We start from the raw sequence: 10,240 nt of genomic DNA on the forward strand, positions 1-10,240 counted from the left end.
TGGAAAGTGTATGATTGCCAACCCTATGCCCGCGTGCCGCTTCTCCAGGCAATGGAGGACGCATGTGGGGACATAGAGGTTGCCTCTGTTCAAGGTTGGATACGCCATGCTAGGAGATACTTCCCTCGATGTTTGGCAAGAGAAAACGTATCTTGTGATGTGGACGAAGTATTGTGACCAGACCCAGCCCGGAGAAGAGATGAAGCGTAGCTTAGCACTGGTGACTGCCCCCCCGCCTACCAATTCCTGGACTGCCCCCCCCACGGACCCCACACACACTTTTGTGTTCTTTACTGTATTCTAAAGAATATACTTTTGGTTTACATATGTTTATGGTTTTGTTGTATGCTACTGTATACAACAGTAATGTTTGGCCTAATAAATATTTTCTGTTTCTACATTGCATTGGTGTTTACAGTGTACTTGTTACCCCTCTCAGCAGATTACTTTCACTGTAGAACATTGTATTGGAATGTATATATAAGCCTATGAAAGACCAAAGGGCTTTAGATTTAGAACAACAGTGTTTACATGGTATATCCAAAAATTTACTATTATGAAAGTAGTGTTTGCCATTTGATGCAAATGCTTCATTCTGACATGTGTTTATGGCATTTTGAATGAAGTGTTACATTTTGAAGGAGATGTGAGGCATTTAGCATTTTGTGTGTGCAGTTTTGGGAATTGTGTGTAGAGTTTTGAAAAAAGGAGACATAGTTTTGAAAACGTGTGTAAGCAGTTGGAAAAAACTGTAAAATACATTCTCTTTACAGCTCGACATCTTTTACTTTTCGGTCGTCACTAGTTACCACAGCCACAAAGGCATAAACCCCACCAATTTCTACAATTTAGCTTCTTAAAATCGGATTTTAAACCTAACCTTAACCCTAACCTTAACCACACTAACCTTATACCTAACTTTAAATTAAGCACATTTTTGTTTTCATGAATTTTTACGATAATAGACCCTTTTGACTTTGTTGCTGTGGTAATTAGTGGAAACTTTACTTTTCAGTTGTTAAATTGAATAATCACACTTCCCATCTAGCCAATGAGGAAGTCTGAGGAGGTCAGGTGACTTACTTATGGAAGGTCTACGGGAAGGAAGTCAGATCACATGATCAGGTCAAATCCTGTATCCCGTGGCAACCACCAGTTGTCGGCCATGTTGTGTGACAGAATCAGTCCTGGAAAAGAGAAGAAGAACAGAATGATAAAATAATTCCTGAAGATAATATGTTTTTAAACTCAGATAATCCTAAACTGTAAATGAATCCAATCCAAGAACCATCCAAATAAATAACAAGCAGTGAAATAAAGTGGTCATTCTGAAGAGGAGATTAGTAATCCAGTGTAATCCAGAGATGTACCAGTCTCTCTCTCTGGAAATCCACGCCAACCAGACACGGATTGAGTGAGTGAGTGAGTGAGTGAGTGAGTCAGTGAGTCAGTCTCTCTCTCTCTGTCTCTCTGTCTCTCTGTCTCTCTGTCTCTCTCTCTGTCTCTCTCTCTCTCTCTCTCTCTCTCTCTCTCTCTCTCTCTCTCTCTCTCTCTCTCTCTCTCTCTCTCTCTCTCTCAATCCACGCCAACCAAAGACACGGACCCAATCAGACAAAAACATTAAAATGACGTCAGACACAGTCAAACCGACCCAGTCCAATATGTAGGCTATGCATGCATCCGTTTCGCTCTTTCTCTTTTCCTCTCTCCCTCTCAGTCACACTTTGTCTCTGTCTTTGCCTCTGTCTGTCTCTCTCCCTCCCTCCCTCATTCTCTCTCCCTCTCTTTTTTCTCTCTCTCTTTATTTCCTCTCCTCCTTTACTGAAATGGGTGACCTCAGCGGAATATGAGACCACACAGTGTGTGTGAGCGGATGTTGAACAGAGAGGTGCTGTTTGAGTCTTTTTCTCTCTCCGCTTGCTGCGAAGGTTTGAAGTGATGACGCCAGTCAGGCTGGCCAGTAGTCATGGCAACACACACACACACACAAACCCTCAACTCAAACAGGTTGCAGCATTGAGAGTGTTTTGCATCGAAAGCGATGGTTTAAGTTCACTGAGGTCCTTCATCTCAATGGATGGACGGATGAGTGGATGGACAAATGAGTGGATGGATGGATTTATGGATGAACGGATGAATAGGAGGCGAGCAGCAATATTTTGTGTGAAGGTTGCTTGAAGCACTGATGCTGTGAAGCTTGCATTTCAGTAACCATGATAACGACGAGCATACATCACGCACAAACACACACGTATCACAGCGAGGTGTACAGTATACCACTGAGACAATGGTATGTACACATTCTATATGTACACATTCTATATCTACACACTCTATATCTACACATGCTATATGTTCACATTCTATATGTTCACATTCTATATTTTCATCACACTCTATATGTACACATTCTATATGTTCACATTCTATATGTTCATCACATTCTATATGTTCACATTCTATATGTTCACATTCTATATGTTCATCACATTCTATATGTTCACATTCTATAAGTAATGGGAATGTATTCATGTAGGCCTCCTCTGTAGGTCCTAAAGTCACTCATCTCAGGTCTAGGCTGCAGTACATCCATTGTGTTTATCAGAACGTATACAGCACTAAGCACAAGAGCCTCAGTATAGCCTGGTATCCTAATGGTTGCTGTTTTCAAAAATGGTTTCAAAAATGTTACTTGTTGCTCTATTTGACAAGAGACCCAGGCTATCATTAGAAGTCTACACCCCAATAAGAGTACAAGGGGCTATCTACTCTACAGGGCTATGTTGGGTTGCTTTGACTCATGCTGATAGTGGGACATGTTCTTCTTCTTTGGGTTTTAGTATGCAGCAGGTAAAGACCCTCAGGAGTATCCAGGTGGCTTTTTTTCTTTCTTTAAAAACCCCCCCCAGAAATCAAACTTTTGGATCGAGATCTATAAGGATGAGATCATTACCTCTCAAACACAAAGACATTTTCCCCATATTTAAATGGATTTGTAAATGTTTGTTGATATTCTGTAGTATACCAGGTACCAAATATTTCATTATTCATATTCAAGCCATAGTTTATATCTTTCCTACCGTTTCAACCCAAACAATCTATTTAATTATATATTTTGTGTTTCATATGTTTTTGGACAGGCATTGGTTATTATTGGTTTTCATTGACAGCTCTCCCACCACTTTGGCCTGCTGGTTATGTGGTGGATAAAGGTGTAGGAGAGCCACGTCTTTCAGTGTTTGCTCATTTTATACCTCCTATTCACTTTTATCCTTGTTTTTATCCATTTTAACTCTCCCTTTTTTAAGACCGTGCATTTATTGCTATTTATTCAAAATAAACTCTTATTTTGGAGGAAAACTGTTCCAGTCATATTTTAAACATTTTTAATGTGAGAAGCAAAGGCCAGCTTGGTCATAAGATCATTCTAGAAAATAGACCAACAATAACAGAGGACAGCAATAGAAAGGCTGGCCATCTTTTAAAATATGCCAGATTAATGGATCGATGAACAGTTCATCACCCATAATGTTAATGCATTCTGAGCCAGAAAACATTGAAACAAACAAAACATTTATAGTGGGGATAATTAGTGTGAGTGGGAGCCCAGCCCAGTGGAACACTGTTTCTTTCTATGATCACGATTCAGTTGGTTTCAAAATGACCCCATCAAAGATTATTCATGAATGATATGTTTTTATGTTGATAAAAATAATATTTTAGATGGGGTGCTATGTGGGCTTCCTGTTCTTTGTTTGTCACTGTCACGTTCGTTGAAGGACGGGTCAGACCAAGGCGCAGCGTGATATGCATACATGTTTATTTGGAACGAATAAACAAGCGACAAAACAACAAACTAAACGAAACGTGAAGTCCAAGGTACACAAACAACATACCTCACACGGAACAAGATCCCACAACCTACTAGTGCCAATAGGCTGCCTAAGTATGGTCCCCAATCAGAGACAACGAGCGACAGCTGCCTCTGATTGGGAACCACACCGGCCAACATAGAAATACACATACTAGAATATACAACATAGACAATCACAACATAGAAAATCACACCCTGACTCAACAAATAAGAGTCCCCAGAGTCAGGGCGTGACAGTACCCCCCCCAAAGGTGCGGACTCCGACCGCACAACCTTTACTTAACAGGGTAGGGGCCGGGTGGGCATTCCGCCTCGGAGGCGGATCCGGCTCCGGGCGTGACCACCACCTATTCTCCGCCTCCCTGTTGCGCCCCTGGTCTGGTCTGGACCTCGGCGCGCTGCTTCCCCTCTCCTTCCTCCCACTATACTCCAAGCCCTGTCTGGACCCTGGTGTGGGAGACCCCGAACCTGGAGAGGGGCTGACGTCTGGGTCTGGACTGGAGCCGCTGACCGGAGCTGGACCGGGCACCGGTGGAGGGGACTGCTCAGGCTCCGGACTGGAGCCGCTGACCGGAGCTGGACTAGGCACCGGTGGAGTGGACTGCTCTGGCTCCGGAGTGGAGCCGCTGACCGGATCTGGACTGGACCCTGGTGGAGCGGACTGCTCTGGCTCCGGAGTGGAGCCGCTGACCGGAGCTGGATCAGGCACCGGTGGAGCGGACTGCTCTGGCTCCGGAGTGGAGCTGCTGACCGGAGCTGGACTGGACCCCGGTGGAGTGGACTGCTCTGGCTCTGGAGTGGAGCAGCTGACCGGAGCTGGATCAGGCACCGGTGGAGCGGACTGCTCTGGCTCCGGAGTGGAGCAGCTGACCGGAGCTGGATCAGGCACCGGTGGAGCGGACTGCTCTGGCTCCGGACTAGAGCTGCTGACTGGTGCCGGACCAGGCACCGGTGGAACGGGCACGGGCCGTGCCGGACTGGACACACTCACCACTGGTCCGGTGCGAGGAGCAGGCACGGGCCGAACCGGACTAGGAACATGCACCACTGGCTTGGTGCGAGGAGCAGGAACAGGCTGGGCCGGACTGGCGACACGCACCACTGGTTTGGTGCGAGGGACAGGAACAGACCGGGCTGGCGACGCGCACCACTGGCTTGGTGCGAGGGGGACCACTGGCTTGGTGCGAGGGGCAGGAACAGGCCGGGCTGGGCTGACGACGCGCACCACTGGCTTGGTGCGAGGGGCAGGAACAGGCCGGACCGGGCTGGCGACGCGCACCACTGGCTTGGTGCGAGGGGCAGGAACAGGCCGGACCGGGCTGGCGACGCGCACCACTGGCTTGGTGCGAGGAGCAGGAACGGGCCGGACCGGACTGCGAAGGCGGACTGGAGGTCTGGAGCGGAGAGCTGGCACAACCCGTCCTGGCTGGCTACCCACTTTTGCACTACACGTGCGGGGCGCTGGCACAGGACGCACTGGGCTGTGCACGCGTACTGGCGATACAGTACGTAGAACCGGCGCAGGATATGCGGGACCGAGGAGGCGTACTGGAGACCAGGAGCGTTGAGCCGGCACACCCCATCCTGGCTGGATGCCCATCTTCGCACGGCACGTGCGTGGTGCTAGCACAGGACGTACAGGGCTGTGCCGGCGCACTGGCGACACAGTACGTAGCTCCGCATAACACGGAGCTTGCCCAGTCATACGCCTTCTCGCGTGAGTACGGGGAGTTGGCTCTGCTCTAACCCTAGGCTCCGCCAACCACCCTTTTAGCCCCCCCAAAAAATTTTCTTGGGGCTGTCTCTCTGGCTTCTTCCTCGGCCGGCGCCTTCTGCGTTGCCGCTTCTCCTCTCTATACCGCGCCTCCACTGTCTCCTCCCAAGGACGGCGATCCATCCCGGCCTGAATCTCCTCCCATGTCCAGGAACCCTTCCCTTCCAGGATCTCCTGTCTGCTCCTGGACACGCTGCTTGGTCCTCGTTTGGTGGGATCTTCTGTCACGTTCGTTGAAGGACGGGTCAGACCAAGGCGCAGCGTGATGTGCATACATGTTTATTTGGAACGAATAAACAAGCGACAAAACAACAAACTAAACGAAACGTGAAGTCCAAGGTAGACACAAACAACATACCTCACACGGAACAAGATCCCACAACCCACTAGTGCCAATAGGCTGCCTAAGTATGGTCCCCAATCAGAGACAACGAGCGACAGCTGCCTCTGATTGGGAACCACACCGGCCAACATAGAAATACACATACTAGAATACACAACATAGACAATCACAACATAGAAAATCACACCCTGACTCAACAAATAAGAGTCCCCAGAGTCAGGGCGTGACAGTCACCCAATACATCATACCTAATAAAGTTTGATTATGAGACAAAAGAGGCAGATATCAAAGCCAGCTCCCACTGAGCCACTCACATAATAGACAAAAGACATGTCACCGTATAAGACTTCACACAGTCCCTGTCCCAGCAGAGAAGACCAGGGCCTGTATTCACAAAGTGTCTCAGAGTGATGGCTAGGATCAGTTTTGCCTTTTAGATCATCATTATTAATATTATATGGACAGGGGGGACCTGATCCTGAATCAGCACCCCTACTCTGATGCCTGATTCACACTACAGGGCCAAGCCGAGCCAAACCGAGCCAAGCCAAGCCGAGTCGAGCTTTACCATGTTGGCCTGGTTACACATCCACCATAGTTGCTGGAACCTGATGGAAAGATGTGAAAAGAAAATATCCACACCAGCACAGTATGGCTCCGGTTGGCCCTATTCTGACTCAGGCATGAGACGCTTTGTGAATACAGGGCCAAGGGCCATCCAGGAGCCATCCAGGAGCCATCCAGGGGCCATCCAGGAGCCATCCAGGAGCCATCCAGGGGCCATCCAGGGGCCATCCAGGAGCCAACTAGGAGCAATCCAGGAACCATCCAGGAGGCATCCAGGGGCCATCCAGGGGCCATCCATGAGCCATCGAGGAGCCAACCAGGAGCCAGATAAACTAAGTCTATCGTACTTGGGAAAGGTTTGCACCTGTTATTTCCAAAAGAGACTATGGCATGAAAGGTAAGAATTAAAGGTACAATTGAGTTAAGGAGAAGGATAATCACCTAATCTTGTGTGCACTAGCTAGTTAACTCAATTTACTTCTGGGGGCGGAGGTGCCAAGATCTGAACTAGTGAAAACAGCAGATGGCATACAAGGCAAGAAGATAACTATATTTGAGAGGAATTAAATAAATAAAAAATAGAAAAGAAAAGAAGGGAACTGCCTATTACACAATACAGTGATGCACTATGTCTATGATGACAGTGTTGTTTTCTTCCAGATGAGACAGTAGTGAGGTTAGAGGTCCTAGGAAGGTATTGAGAGGTGTTGTATTAATGGGTGAGGTGGTTAGAGGTAGAGATGGAAGGTATTGAGAGGTGTTGTATTAATGGGTGAGGTGGTTAGAGGTAGAGATGGAAGGTATTGAGAGGTGTTGTATTAATGGGTGAGGTGGTTAGAGGTAGGAAGGTATTGAGAGGTGTTGTATTAATGGGTGAGGTGGTTAGAGGTAGAGATGGAAGGTATTGAGAGGTGTTGTATTAATGGATGAGGTGGTTAGAGGTAGGAAGGTATTGAGAGGTGTTGTATTAATGGGTGAGGTGGTTAGAGGTAGAGATGGAAGGTATTGAGAGGTGTTGTATTAATGGGTGAGGTGGTTAGAGGTAGGAAGGTATTGAGAGGTGTTGTATTAATGGATGAGGTGGTTAGAGGTAGAGATGGAAGGTATTGAGAGGTGTTGTATTAATGGATGAGGTGGTTAGAGGTAGAGATGGAAGGTATTGAGAGGTGTTGTATTAATGGATGAGGTGGTTAGAGGTAGGAAGGTATTGAGAGGTGTTGTATTAATGGGTGAGGTGGTTAGAGGTAGGAAGGTATTGAGAGGTGTTGTATTAATGGATGAGGTGGTTAGAGGTAGAGATGGAAGGTATTGAGAGGTGTTGTATTAATGGATGAGGTGGTTAGAGGTAGAGATGGAAGGTATTGAGAGGTGTTGTATTAATGGGTGAGGTGGTTAGAGGTAGAGATGGAAGGTATTGAGAGGTGTTGTATTAATGGGTGAGGTGGTTAGAGGTAGAGATGGAAGGTATTGAGAGGTGTTGTATTAATGGGTGAGGTGGTTAGAGGTAGGAAGGTATTGAGAGGTGTTGTATTAATGGATGAGGTGGTTAGAGGTAGAGATGGAAGGTATTGAGAGGTGTTGTATTAATGGATGAGGTGGTTAGAGGTAGGAAGGTATTGAGAGGTGTTGTATTAATGGGTGAGGTGGTTAGAGGTAGAGATGGAAGGTATTGAGAGGTGTTGTATTAATGGATGAGGTGGTTAGAGGTAGAGATGGAAGGTATTGAGAGGTGTTGTATTAATGGGTGAGGTGGTTAGAGGTAGGAAGGTATTGAGAGGTGTTGTATTAATGGGTGAGGTGGTTAGAGGTAGGAAGGTATTGAGAGGTGTTGTATTAATGGATGAGGTGGTTAGAGGTAGAGATGGAAGGTATTGAGAGGTGTTGTATTAATGGATGAGGTGGTTAGAGGTAGAGATGGAAGGTATTGAGAGGTGTTGTATTAATGGGTGAGGTGGTTAGAGGTAGGAAGGTATTGAGAGGTGTTGTATTAATGGGTGAGGTGGTTAGAGGTAGGAAGGTATTGAGAGGTGTTGTTATAATACACGCGGCAGGCAGGAGGAAGAAGCTCTTACTGAAAGTGATGATGGCACGGTAACAGGAGCCATGGTCACATGAGAGACAGAGACCTGCCTCCCTCAGCAGCTTGGATCGATCACTCACTCACACACACGCATGCACATGCACACGCACGAGCGCACGCGAGCAAGCACACTCACACACTCACACACACACACACGCATACACACACTGGATTCCCTTTAACAACATTAAAATATGCATAAATAAATAAACATGAAATAAATTCCCCCAATGAAGAAAATAAACAGCACTATGGAGCTGAATACAGCCAAGTAACATCCTTCACCATCTCAGAAATGAAAACGCCCTTTTTAACAGTCTCTCACATTGTCAATCAACATTACATCAAACCACGACAAAGTAGCTCCAGAATATATGTCCTCTATGGTAGTCATTCATACTGAGACACCATTCATATCACGTACAACACTACGGTGAGCCAGAGAGATCAAACTGCACAGAGAGAGCTGTATGAGAGCATCCGTAATGAATCCCATAGGGATGGGAGCTGTTGCATCTTTCTCTGGTAACTCCTGCATTTTTCATGTAGAAACAGTACACACATACACAAACAGTATACTTACTGAGACAAACACACTAGACTATACAATGATAACAGTATTAGATTAAATATTTATCCATATGTATAAAAGAAAGTAGCAAAGCATTAAGTATTGACGGAGAAAACACACACACACACAAACATGCACTCGCGTACACACACACAATACGGCTCCCTCCCTACTTTTTAGGGTCAGTAGCGCAGCAGCAAACAGCTGTAAACATTGATATTGACTCCATGTTGTCGCGCAAAGAGGAGGAAGAGAAGGGTGTAGAGAGATAGAGAGAGAGAGAGAGAGAGAGAGAGAGAGAGAGAGAGAGAGGGGAGGTGTAAAGGGAGTAGGGGCAGCACTAGGCAGTCATCACCCCGTCGTACGGTCTAGTCTGGCAGAGCTTTCTTACCTGGGTGTGCTTCTCTTTACAGCACCATCCTTCCTCCCTCTCAGCTCAACCCTTGGACACACCGCAATCTGAAGAGACCACTGTTATCCCTTTATCAGTGTGTGAGAGTGTGTGACGGGTTTTCTTGTTTGTTTCCTGGAGGAGAGAGACAGCTCCACAGGCGACAGCCTCGTCAAGGTATATGCAGCAAGAGGCTGTACGGTAGCCTTGGCAACAGAGCTAGAACGAGGGAGAGGGATGGAGAGAGAGAGAGAGAGAGAGAGTAGGGAGGGGGGAGAAGGGAGGAATCATAACAAATCACTGAGCAGTGAGCACCCCCATTGTCCCCTCTTCTCCTTCCAAGTTTTAGGCATCGCCACCCACCTCTCTCTCTCTCTTTTCCCTCTCTCTCTCTCTCTTTTCCATCTCTCTCTCTTTTCCCTCTCTCTCTCTATTTTCTCTCTCTCTCTCTCTTTTCCCTCTCTCTCTCTCTCTTTTCCCTCTCTCTCTCTTTTCCCTCTCTCTCTCTTTTCCCTCTCTCTCTCTCTCTTTTCCCTCTCTCTCTCTCTCTTTTCCCTCTCTCTCTCTCTCTTCTCTCTCTCTCTTTTCCCTCTCTCTATCTCTCTTTTCCCTCTCTCTCTCTCTCTCTCTCTTTTCTCTC

General features: G+C 46.9%; 1 protein-coding gene across 1 annotated transcript in view; it reads right to left on the reverse strand.

Annotated features, from left to right (window-relative positions):
- LOC121540701 (tyrosine-protein phosphatase non-receptor type 5) overlaps positions 1-9,913 on the reverse strand; it is a 27,878-nt gene extending 17,965 nt beyond the window's left edge. The window contains exons 1-2 of the mRNA XM_041849738.2: positions 9,601-9,913; positions 1,084-1,187 (exon numbers count right to left, since the gene is read on the reverse strand). The gene's annotated coding sequence lies outside the window, so the exon portion shown is untranslated. The remainder of the gene's footprint in view (positions 1-1,083; positions 1,188-9,600) is intronic.
- Between the last annotated feature and the right edge of the window lie 327 nt (positions 9,914-10,240).

This window comes from Coregonus clupeaformis, chromosome 26, assembly GCF_020615455.1.
Source record: "Coregonus clupeaformis isolate EN_2021a chromosome 26, ASM2061545v1, whole genome shotgun sequence".
Classification (NCBI taxonomy): Eukaryota; Metazoa; Chordata; class Actinopteri; order Salmoniformes; family Salmonidae; genus Coregonus; species Coregonus clupeaformis.